At 53.2% G+C, this 11,245-nt stretch overlaps 1 long non-coding RNA gene across 1 annotated transcript in view; it reads left to right on the forward strand.

Moving 5' to 3' along the window:
• The first annotated feature begins 10,466 nt into the window (after positions 1-10,466).
• The window catches only part of LOC125911936 (uncharacterized), a 4,796-nt gene continuing 4,017 nt past the window's right edge, over positions 10,467-11,245 (forward strand). Inside the window, exon 1 of the long non-coding RNA XR_007454514.1 lies at positions 10,467-10,602. This is a non-coding gene — a long non-coding RNA (uncharacterized LOC125911936). The remainder of the gene's footprint in view (positions 10,603-11,245) is intronic.

The following is an 11,245-nucleotide window of genomic DNA, read 5'->3' on the forward strand; positions in this document are numbered from 1 at the left end:
TGACCCACTGGCGGCTGACTCCCACGAGCCTGGGGCCAAGCTCTCCAAGACCTTAATGTCCCTCCAGGGAAGCCAAAAGGGAACAAGCAAGAGTAAAAGGTCAGGCAGCTGGGGGCCAGGGGCTAAAGGTAGGATGTCGGGCAGGGCTCTCAGCGTCTCTGTAAGATAGTGTCGCAGCAGGTGTATGTGACATGGGAGGTTGACCAGTGGAGAGATGGAGTGTCAGAGACACTCGGAGAAGCCCAGGCTTGTCACCCTGTCACTCAGTCCTTGTTCTTCACGGAGCACCTGCCCATCTGGGCTCTCCTCACATACAGGCGATACAGCAGTGGGCGAAACACAGTTCATGCCCTCCGCCCTCCCATGTCCTGCTGCGGGGGACAGTCAACCCCGCACAACTGCAGGGTCTACAGTCTATCTGGCCCTCTTTGGTATGGTGAAGCAGAGGACAGAAAGAGTGAGGGATTGGAAGGGGGCAGTGTGTTCCTGCGCGAAGTCATGGGGGAAGCCCTCTCTGCTCGGTGGCCTGCAGGGGGCACTATTCCCACGAGCCCTGCCTGTGGGCCCTGAGGCAATAGGGCAGAGCCGGGCAGATACTGGGAGGAAGATCTTCCCAGGTGGGAACAGCAAGTGCAAAGGCCCTGAGGCCAAACAGCATTCCAGAAACAGCCCAAGAAGGCCATGAGGCGGGAACAGGAAAAAGGGGAAGACGGGAAAGATGCTGACATTAGAGACACCATGAATCTCGTGAGGGAGACCTGGAGTCCTAGGAGGGTTTCAGTAACACGATCGGACTTACAGTTCTAGAAGGATCATTCTGGCTGCTTCACGGAGGATGAACTGTAGTGGAGGGTGGGAGCAGGGACACCCATCAGGAGGGGACTGCAGCAACCCAGGGCAAGATGATGCTGTTGGTCAAGGCCACATCATGGCTCTCACGGGCCCCTTCTTCCATCAAATAAATTTTTAATTATATTTTAGGACTACTTGGTATAAAGATAAATATATATTCATTATTATTATATTCATGTTTTCTTGTTGATTTCAGAAGAAATTGAAATTATAAGCGCCTGGGTGGCTCAGTCAAGCGTCCGACGCTTTATTTAGCCTCAGGTCATGATCTCACGGTTTCTGAGATCAAGTCCCTCATTGGGCTCTGTGCTGACAGCAAGGAGCGTACTTAAGATTCTCTCTCTACCTCTCCCTCTGCCCCTCTCCTGCTTGTGCTCTTTGTCTCTCTCTCTCAAAAAAAAAAAATTAAATTAAATTAATAAAAATAAAAAGAAGATAGGAAAGCAAGCTTGTGCAACCACTCTGGAGAACAGTATGGAGGTTCCTCAAAAAACTAAAAATAGAAATACCCTATGACCCAGCGATTACACTACTAGGCATTTATCCAAGGGATACAGGTGTGATGTTTTGAAGGGACACATGAACCCCCATGTTTATAGCAGCACTATCAACAGCAGCCAAAGTATGGAAAGAGCCCAAATGTCCATCGATGGATGAATGGATAAAGAAGATGTGGTATATATATAATGGAGTATTACTCGGCAATCAAAAAAGAATGAAATCTTGCCATGTGGATGGAAGTGGAAGGTATTATGCTAAGGGAAATTAGTCAGTCAGAGAAAGACAAAAATCATATGACTTGACTCATATGAAGACTTGAAGAGACAAAACAGATGAACATAAGGGAAGGGAAACAAAAATAATATAAAGACAGGGAGGGGGGCAAAAGAGAAGAGACTCATAAATATGGAGAACAAGCAGAGGGTTACTGGAGGGGGGTGTGGGAGGGGGGATGGGCTAAATGGGGAAGAGGCACTAAGGAATCTACTCCTGAAATCATTGTTGCACTAGATGCTAACTTATTTGGATGTAAATTTTAAAAAATAAAAAATTAAATTAAAAATAAATAAATAAATAAAATAAAAATTAAAACATTTTTGTGGGTCTTTGGTGCTGTGCCCATCGTGCCTGGTGGAAACATTAGCCTGGGAGCAAGTGGGCAGATTTGGGATGTGAAAGAGTCCAGGCAGACCCCTTTCTGACCCTTTTCCCCTGGCTCCAAGTTGTCCTGGAAGGTCACCACGGAGACAGGAGCAGGTGTTTCCTGGACCCAGGACAGCACCTGGCAGGGAGGTCCCATCCCTCTCCACAAGCCCACGAAAAGCCCACTTTTGCCCACGCTTCTGGAGCCGCCCTGAGCACTTCTCTCCTCCTCGCCATCGAAGGACTTAGCCAATCCTAAGACAGGGCGCGAAGTTTAGAGACAGGGACGCTAGACCAGAGTTTCAAAGAGCACTTCATGAGAGAGGGGGGATGCGGAGTGGCCCTTGAAGGAGGAGGAAGACATGGGCAGACGGTGTGTAGAAGGAGAATTGTCCACCAGAAGGTGTCACAGGGGAAACACTCCGCTTGCCCCAGGGGCCGAGAGAAAATGACTCCTCGGTGGGATCTGGCCCCAGCCGGTAGTGGGATAACAGCCCTCAGCAGGGACACTGGGCCCAATCCTCCCCTCAAGAGGCCACCAGGGAGCCTCCCCAGCCTCCTGTTAAAGGCACCACACCCTTGTCAGGAAGGAAGTCACACGGGCCTTCGGCCACAGGTGCAATTTGACACCCCAGCCCCCATGAAGAGGAAGCAGCCTTGGTTAAAGGCCAGAGGGGGTCTTAGTGGCACAGCCCCGTGACCACTCTACACCCTGCAGGACTGTCTTCTTCCCCCAGTTACCCCACTGTCACCACCATGAAACACAAGATCTCTGGTCTGCCCCAGGGTCACAGCCAAGGTCAGCTATAAGCATGGTGCTTTCCTCAGTGGACCACCCGGTGCTGGCTTAAGTCCCTTCATCGGATCATCATGCAGGGATTAGGGTTCAAAGCTGGGACGAAGGAAAGTGAGTCAGAGACCTCTGTTCCAATTCTGACGCTCCAGGTTTGGTGGCCTCGAATGACCCTCAGAACTTGGTCGCCTCCTCGGCAAAAGCGGGCCTGAGGATATCTGCTTTGCAGGGTCTCCAAAATGAGCATGAGCCATGTTGACTCCCAGTACCTAGCCCGGCGCCAGGCACACGGAGCTTTACGACAGATGAGAGCCATTTTCATTTCCGGGGGATTTATTGCAGTGGTTCTTTGGTTGGCTACTTTCCATCACTTTCTTCCACTAGTCCGGGAGCCCTCTGAGGGATGATGCTTCACTTTTCCTGCCAACCCCCCAAGTGCCAAGCATGCTTCTGTCACAGTTTAAGGGCCCTGTGTCTGTTGCGTGGATGTCCTTACGAGTATGCCCGTCACCCCCAGTCTGCAAACTGGCACTTGCATGGGTCAGTTTCCAGGGGAGACTAACTCCGTCCATCTGACCCCAGGTTGTATCAGCCTTGCCTTGGCTCTGCCCTGCACCTCTTGCTGGGCCCTGGACCCTGGTGGTCGGCCTCTCAGGGTCTCACCCCAGGCCCGGCTTCTCGTTCGCCAGGACCATGCCTGAGTGCTGCTGGGCGAGGCAGGGAGGCAGGTGCATGGCCCTGTGAGGACGCGGTCTCTGGACAAGCTGCAAACCTACAGCCCGTCACAGGGCAAGCCAGGAGAATGTGGGAGGCAGGGAACTGGCCAGCAGGAGGGTGGGGAGTGAAGTCCTGACACTCTCCTGATAACTGACCTTTTTTCTCCTCTGTTTTCTCATCCGGAAAATGGGTGTAATAATACCCACCTCGTAAAGGCTTTGTGAGAGTTTTCTGAGAGAATGAAGCACAGGGCCTGGCACACAGTAGGCCCTCAAGAAACAGCAGTGCCCTGATGTTTCTTTGCAAAAGTTGCACGTGACGGGGTGTGGTGGGTACTGACGAGCCCCCAGGTTCCCCTTCAGGAAGGAAGACTCTGTCCTCAGGCTGCTGGGTGGGGGTGCCATCCACCGTCCCTGTGAGGACTGCCGCCTTCCAAGTCACACCCCTCCTGCCCCTCCTTCAAGTGACTGACTGATTGGCAGGGTATATAAAGGCCTGGCCCCCTCACCCCATGGGGAGACAACTCAAATGTGCCCGTGGAGGTCCCCACTGAGACTACAGGCAGCCCAGCTTCTCCCGTCCCCGCTTTCCAGGGTTGACCTCAAGAACATTCCTATTAAATGTCCTGCATGGGAATCACTGTCCCAGAATCTGCCTCCCCGGGAACCCAGACCTTCCAAAGTCCAAACTCTGAACGTATATAAGGAAAAAAAATTAGGTGGGCTTTGCTACATTACGAAAGACTCCCTTCACTCTCCCAAAGAGCTAACCCATCATAGGCTTTCCCCTCTTTTTAAGTTTATTTATGTCTGAGAGAAAGAGTGCACACACGTGCGAGCTGGGGGAGGGGCAGAGAGAGAGAGGGAGACAGAGGATCCAAAGCAGGCTCCGCACTGAGAGCGGAGAGCCGGATGCGGGGCTCGAATTCACGAACAACCGTGAGATCATGACCCGAGCGGAAGTCAGACGCTTGACCGACTCAGCCACCCAGGCGTCGCTCAGCGGTTTCCCTTAAATGGTGGGTTCCCCCGATGCCTTTAAAGGAGCACTTGATTGACTGGCATTCCATTTGACCTCAGCAACGGGGATACTGTTAGAAGTGAGAGGGATCCAGATTAATCTGCAGAACCAGAGGGGTCAAACTGAGTGGGGGCAGGGGTGGATTGCTCTGGATAGCTGGTCAGCTGCCTTCACCCGCTGGGGCTTCTGGGTGTCAGGGCTTCACTGTGGAGAGAGATCCATGGGCCATTCTCCTGCTGTGTCCAGGCCCTGGGTTGTTGTGGGAGCACCTGGAATGTGGGGCTGAATGAGACCACTCCCTGTGCTCCAAGGGGCTCTCGGCGCAGTGGGCGGCCCGCCTGGATTTGGAGGCCGTCAGGAGTCCTCCCTGCAGCCAGCGAGGGGACTGGAGAGCTTAAGCCCAGAGTGAAGTTGGGGTTTGGACACTCGGTAGGCCTGCAGAAAGGAAAAGCAGTCCCGCGCAAGGGAGCCACGCCGTGGGGCCCTGTCCACGCAAGCATGCCACCGCGTGCTTCTCCGATGGCATCGCAGTGAAACCAGGCAACCACCCTGGGGGGTGGGTGTGATTCTTTTTATTCTACGGTCTCAGAAGCCAAGGCCTGGGGGCAAAGTCAGGGCCAGGTCTGCCCGAGCCCTTCCAGCTGGCCAGGTGCGGCTGGCCCCCCTACCCCGCGATACAGGCCCTGCACGGAGCTCCCGTGCCAGCCGGTGGCTGGGGAAGCCAAAGGGTGGCTTCTGCTCCCACCCATCGTGAGGCCTCCTCTCTCTTCAAAGCTGTCGGCCGGAGCGGCTTAGATGGGGAAGAACAGGGTAGGCTGCCAGGGTGTGGGCTGGCGACGGGCAAGTGGTAGGAACACAGACCCGAAACCAAGCACTGCCAACACCGGTGTGCAGAGGAGAGGCAGAAGGGTCTCCAGATCCACACGCGCTGTCCCCCGCGGCTGGCGGCTCTCCCAGCAGTTGGGGGGGGGGGGGTGGAGAGAGCCCTTTCGCAGGGTGACATGATTCATTTACTCTCTCTTTCACACCTATTTTATTGTGAAATGTAATATGCACACAGAGAAGGGCATGGAACACACAGCTCAAGGACTTATCACAAAGCGAACCCTGCTCATCAAGTCACAGCCCAGGGCAGGAAATGGAGCACTGTGGTCCCTCAGAACCACCCCCAAACTTGAATCCTCTCCCACTGCCCTTCCCTGCCCCCACCCCAGAGTTACGCTGAATTCAGGGCAATCACCTCCTTGCCTTCCTTTCTATGCAATGTTACCACCTAACCGTCCCTAAACACTGCTTAGGTGTCCCTGCTTTGTGACACCACGAAGTCAGGCAGCGGGCTTTCTTTCTGGTTTCTTCCATTCACTGTCATGTCTGAGACGCAGGGGTGCGGTCACGTGCCGGTTACTGAAAGCTCTTTACCGACGTGTGCATCTAGAGCTCCGGTTAAACGTCGCTCTAGAGCCAGGCTGGCTGGCTTCCAGTCCCAGCCCCACCGCGTCCCCATGGCACGCCACCTAGCCTCCCGTGCCTGGGCGACCCATCTGAAATGTTGTAAACAGGCTGAGGCACGACCCGTGCACTGGCCTGGCACAAGAGAATGCCACCCAACTGAAGATTTCCACAACTGGGTTTGCGTCCAGGCTCCACTGTTTCCAATTGCAGTTTTGAACAAGGTATGTATTTTCACCGAGATTCATTTTCTCCTACGTAAAAATAGTGATAATTAGTATTCACTTTGCAGGATGGTTTGCAGAATTACGGGTGGCAATTCTGGGTAAAAATAGGCACACAGTAAACATCACTTCTCACAAGCTGTGAACATCCCAATCTCATGTTACATAGACCATGTTACTTATAAAGCAATCACTGGTGGGGTGCCTGGGGGGCTCAGTCAGTTGAGGGTCCGACTCTCTTGGTTTTATGTCGGGTCATGATCCTAGGGTCATGGGATCAAGCCCTGCATTCGGCTCTGCACTGAGTGTGGAGGCTGTTTAAGATTCTCTTTCTCTCTCTCTCCCCCTCTGTCCCTGTACCTTGCTCACTCTCTCTCTCTAAAAAAAAAGGGGGGGTTGGGAGAATAAAAATAAAGCAACCACCTGTAAGAGGAAACTTTTCCCCCCTTATGTGCAAAAGCATGATGGTAGCTACAAGATGCTACCACAGCATCTCGCTTGGGCCACATTCTCTGCAAAAGTGCTCTTGGCCCCTGACCCTTTCCCTGGGCTTAAGGGAAATGGGAGGAAAAGGTCTGCTGCTCTCGGGAGAGCCCTGGACCCGAGCAGCTGTCCCAAGTCCTGAACTAGCAGCAGCCTCCTAGGGGCCTCTGGATTCTGCCTATGCCCTCTGGATTCCCCTACCTCAGAGTGCAAGGGTGTCCACTAAAAAGGTTACAAAACTCTTCGTGCTCTGCAAGCTTTGCCTTTTCAAACCAACCCAGCAGGATCAGAAAGGGCATCTCTCTGTAAGCACATGCACCAGTGTTAGAAAGAAAGACAGAGGGCGACATCTCCCAGGCAAGGCCGGCACACCAGGAATTGTGGGCAGGAGGTGGCTGGTGGCATGTGGGGTGGGATCTTTGAATCTCTCAGGCTTCCCCCAGGTGGCCTCCTTTCCCTTCTAGGCCACCTTGTGAAGGCCAAGGCACCTCCTAATTTAGAGGCCAGCTACCCTGGGGATGGCTATGTCCCTGCTCCCTGGCCTAACCATGACCCCCAGGTCTGTCCTGGCCATGATGCCCCTTTGAAGTCCAAGTGTTGAGAATCCTGCCCAGGTAGAAATCAACTTTAAAATACAGAGAACAGGAGCACCTGGGTGGCTCAGTCGGTTTACCTTCTGACTTCAGCTCAGTTCATGATCTTGTGGAGGCTAGGTGGCGTGCCATGGGTTCGAGTTCCACGTGAGGCTCTGTGCTGACAGCTCAGAGCCTGGATCCTGCTTTGGATTCTGTGTCTCCCTCTCTCTCTGTCTCTCCCCCACTCGCACTCTGTCTTTGTCTCTCAAAAAAATGAATAAATGTTAAAAAAAAATTTTTTTAATTATAAACAAAATACAAAGAACAGGAGCACAAATGAATAAACAAACATACAAACAAACAATAATAAATAAAATAGAATAAAATAAAATAAATTTAACATACTCACTTAAACGTGAATGCTCCGTAACTGTATTGTTGAGTCTTTTTACAACTTCACTCATGGATCAAGATCCCACTGACTTAGAGAAATACAATTTACCCTCAGATCCCCAAATGTCCCTCTTGGTCCTGTGTCACTGCTGGATCCCAAAGAGGACAGGCTGGAGAGGACAGGCTTGGGTCATTTTCCTTCAACTGGACACCCGCAACATGGGCCCCCCCACAGTGAAAACTAGCTTCACTCGAGCACTTTCTGCTCAAATCCCTCAATGGTCACCGCACAGCTAGTCAGGCCACTGGTCTTGAGCACGGGCCGTGTCCCCGATGGGAGAGATGGTGTGAAAAAGCGGAAGCCCCGGCTATGCAGCCAGAAACCCCGCGTTTGGGGCATCGGCCCACACTTTCTGGCTGAGCATCTAGCCACAGCATGTCGACATGTCAGCCTGAGGTCTGTCCTTGGAGAACAAGGGCAATAACCCTCACTCACGGGTGCTGCAAGCGTTAAGTGGCCAGTGTCCACAATGTGCCCAGTGAGGTACCTGAACCATGGTGCGTGCATTCAGCAAGCAGTGGTGACAAATGTCTGTAACAGAGACTCTCCCAACCCCAATATGCCTGGGGGAAGGGCCTGAATTTAAGGGCAGAGCCCTGGCCGGGGTAACACGGGCACCTGGGTTCCTTCCCAGTCTGGATGAGCCACCGGATCACCAGGGGACCTCGGCATGTCGCTTCCTTGTTGTGGGCCTCATGTTCCCCAGCAGCAGCAGCACAGAGGCTAGACATGCTCTGAGATTTTCACACTCGGCACCTTACACCTGGGCCTCCTCAGAGCCCCCATCATAGTCTGTGGCCCCCAGCCACCTGCAGGGCAGCTCTTAGTTTGGGACACATTGCCACATACTATTTCCTTCAATGAAGGCTTTGGGGGGACCATTTGCAGACCACTGGCATGGGCCATGTCCAGGGTTGCCCACAGCATTGCCTCGAGGGCCGTGTTCCCCACGGTCTGGCTGGGATTGGGCCCCATGGTGCCGTAGCCATCAGGCCAGGGCAGTGTCCTCCCCACCGCGTCTTCTGTGCCAGAGACAGTTGGGACTGAAGAAAGCCGGGTGCCTCGGCCCGCCTCACAGTGGGCCCTGTGTGCCACCGGCCACACCCGGCCTCTGTTTTGTACACAAACACCCTTGATGGGACATTGGGAACCTGCAGGCGGATTTCAGCTTTCCAACAACAATGCCTTTTTTTTCTTAAAGGCACCGCAGAACGCTCTCGGGTTGGGGAGGCGAGTAGAGGCTGTAAGAGGGTCTGGGGGACATGGGGCTCCTCTCAGTGACCACGTCTCCCCTCTGACTGCACATGGTAGTGGGTGGGGGTCCCCTGCTCCACCCCATCCAACAGAGTGCCTGGTACATGGTACCATGGGCTCAGATTGACTGCTGGCTAAGAAAACAAAATGAATGAATGAATGAATGTTGATGCAGCCCACTTCAACCTGTCTTTTTTTAATGTTTATTTACTTATTTTGAGAGAGTGTGTGTGTTCGTGAGCAGGGAAGGGGCAGAGGGAGAGAGAGAATCTCAGGCAAGCTCCACACTGTCAGCACAGAGCCCGACGCGGGGCTCGATCCCACAAACCCTGAGATGATGACTTGAACCGAAATCAAGAGTCGGACGCTTAACCGACTGAGCCACCCAGGCATCCCTCAACCTATTTTTGTGAGCCTATGTCTCCACTAAGGCAGAATCCAGTAGTAGTTGAACGCTGACTTGAGTCAAAACATCTGGGTTCAGGGGCTCCTGGGTGGCTCTGTCAGTTGAGCGTCTGACTCCTGCTTTTGACTCAGGTCGTGATCTCGCAGTTGGCGAGATTGAGCCCGCGTCGAATCCCAAATTGCGCTCTGCGTTGACAGCACGGAGACTGCTTGAGATTCTTTCTCTCTTCCTCCCACTCTGCCCCTCCACTGCTTGTTCGCAATAAATAAATAAACATACTTAAAAAAAAAAAATCTGGATTCCGATTCTTTCTTGGGCAAAGGAAATGAACCTCTCCTGGCCTCAGTTTCCTCCTTCGTACAGTAGGGTCAGTGAGGGCTGACCCGGAATAGGGCTGTTGGGTGCATTGGTATCTACAGACTCCAGATGATGAGGGAGCGTGGGGAGGGCTGAGGACAATGTGAAAGCTAGCGCACCTCCCCCCCTCCCCCACCAGCCAGGTGGGATGTTTGTGATATTCCTCAGGCTCTCCTGGCTGCCCAAGGACAAAGGAGAGGAAAGAAAACAAATGACCAACTGATAGAGATCATAGTCATACAGGACACGGTCTCCATCAGTTTACAAATGTCCTGGTTAATGACAAGAAAAAGGCAATCTTATCAACAGCCTAATCTCCAGAAACCTATAGACTCAGTTTCCTGGAGCCCCAACATCACCCCTCAATAGTGATGTGGGGAACAAGGGCAAGAAGGGAGTCGCAGGGAAAATTAAATTTCTTCATAACCTGCAGCCCGTTGACAGATACTTGAGGCAAATACAGACTGTGACATTTCTCCAGGAACCCCCTGCTGTCCTAATGTTAATGCCTTACTAGAGGGGAAACAACCTTGGCTTGACCATAGCAAGGCCTCAGGTATCTTTGGAGTCCTCCTTAGGATATCCATGTCCTTCTGGAGATTTCCCACTTGACTTTACCTCCCCAACTTCATAGCATAAAACCAACCACACGCATATCCCAGTGCAGCTCTTTCTGCCCACGGGTCCTGTGCCTGCACTTTAATAAGACCACCTTTTTTTCACCAGAGACGTCTTCAAGAATCCTTTCTTGGTCTTCAGCTGCGGACCCCCCACCGTCACCCCAAAACCTCATCTCTGAGAGCTGTGTGCCCCCAGGGCACGTAGACTGCATCCTGTGGTGGCTGGATTCTTCGGGAGCCTCAGCTTTCAGGCAGGTAAGGAGTGTCATAAGGAACACACTCACACACACACACACACACACACACACACACACACACCTCTCCATAGCAGTATATTCTGGATCCTGTGTATTCAGCAGCCTGTGAGCCCTCTGGCACGTGGCAGGTACCCAGCGGGAGGGCCCCTGCCAGGCCCTGGCCATGTTCACGCACCCAGGGTCCCTTTGCCACACACTCCGTACTTTGCCCGGTTCCCTACTCTCCCACCCAAATTCGCCTGTCCCCTGTCCCCTGCCACCGTAGCCCTGTTCTCAGGGCACTGAGCTAACAAACTAATCTGAAGTCCTGGTAAGAAGGCACAGCCGCTGGCTCCCTGCCCGGTACAGGCACTCTCTCACGAGCGCCTCCGCTCCCACTCCCTCGCTGGCCAATCCCCTATCATTTACTCACCCAACAAACACAGCTGGAGTGGCTTCTCTGGGCCAGGGCCCAGGCTGGACTTCAGAGTGGCGACGGTCAGGCAGACCCACCTCTGTCCTCCAGGAGTTCTGCCCAGTGAGAGGGGCGGACTGACAAACGGACAGTTCAGCCTCTTGGTTACTTGGTTATGGGAGCTCAGAGGATGAGCAGGGCTGGTAAGCTCTGTGACCTGTTGGAGCAAGGAAAGAGCTGTGTCCGC

Source organism: Panthera uncia (assembly GCF_023721935.1).
Source record: "Panthera uncia isolate 11264 chromosome C1 unlocalized genomic scaffold, Puncia_PCG_1.0 HiC_scaffold_3, whole genome shotgun sequence".
NCBI classification, from domain to species: Eukaryota; Metazoa; Chordata; class Mammalia; order Carnivora; family Felidae; genus Panthera; species Panthera uncia.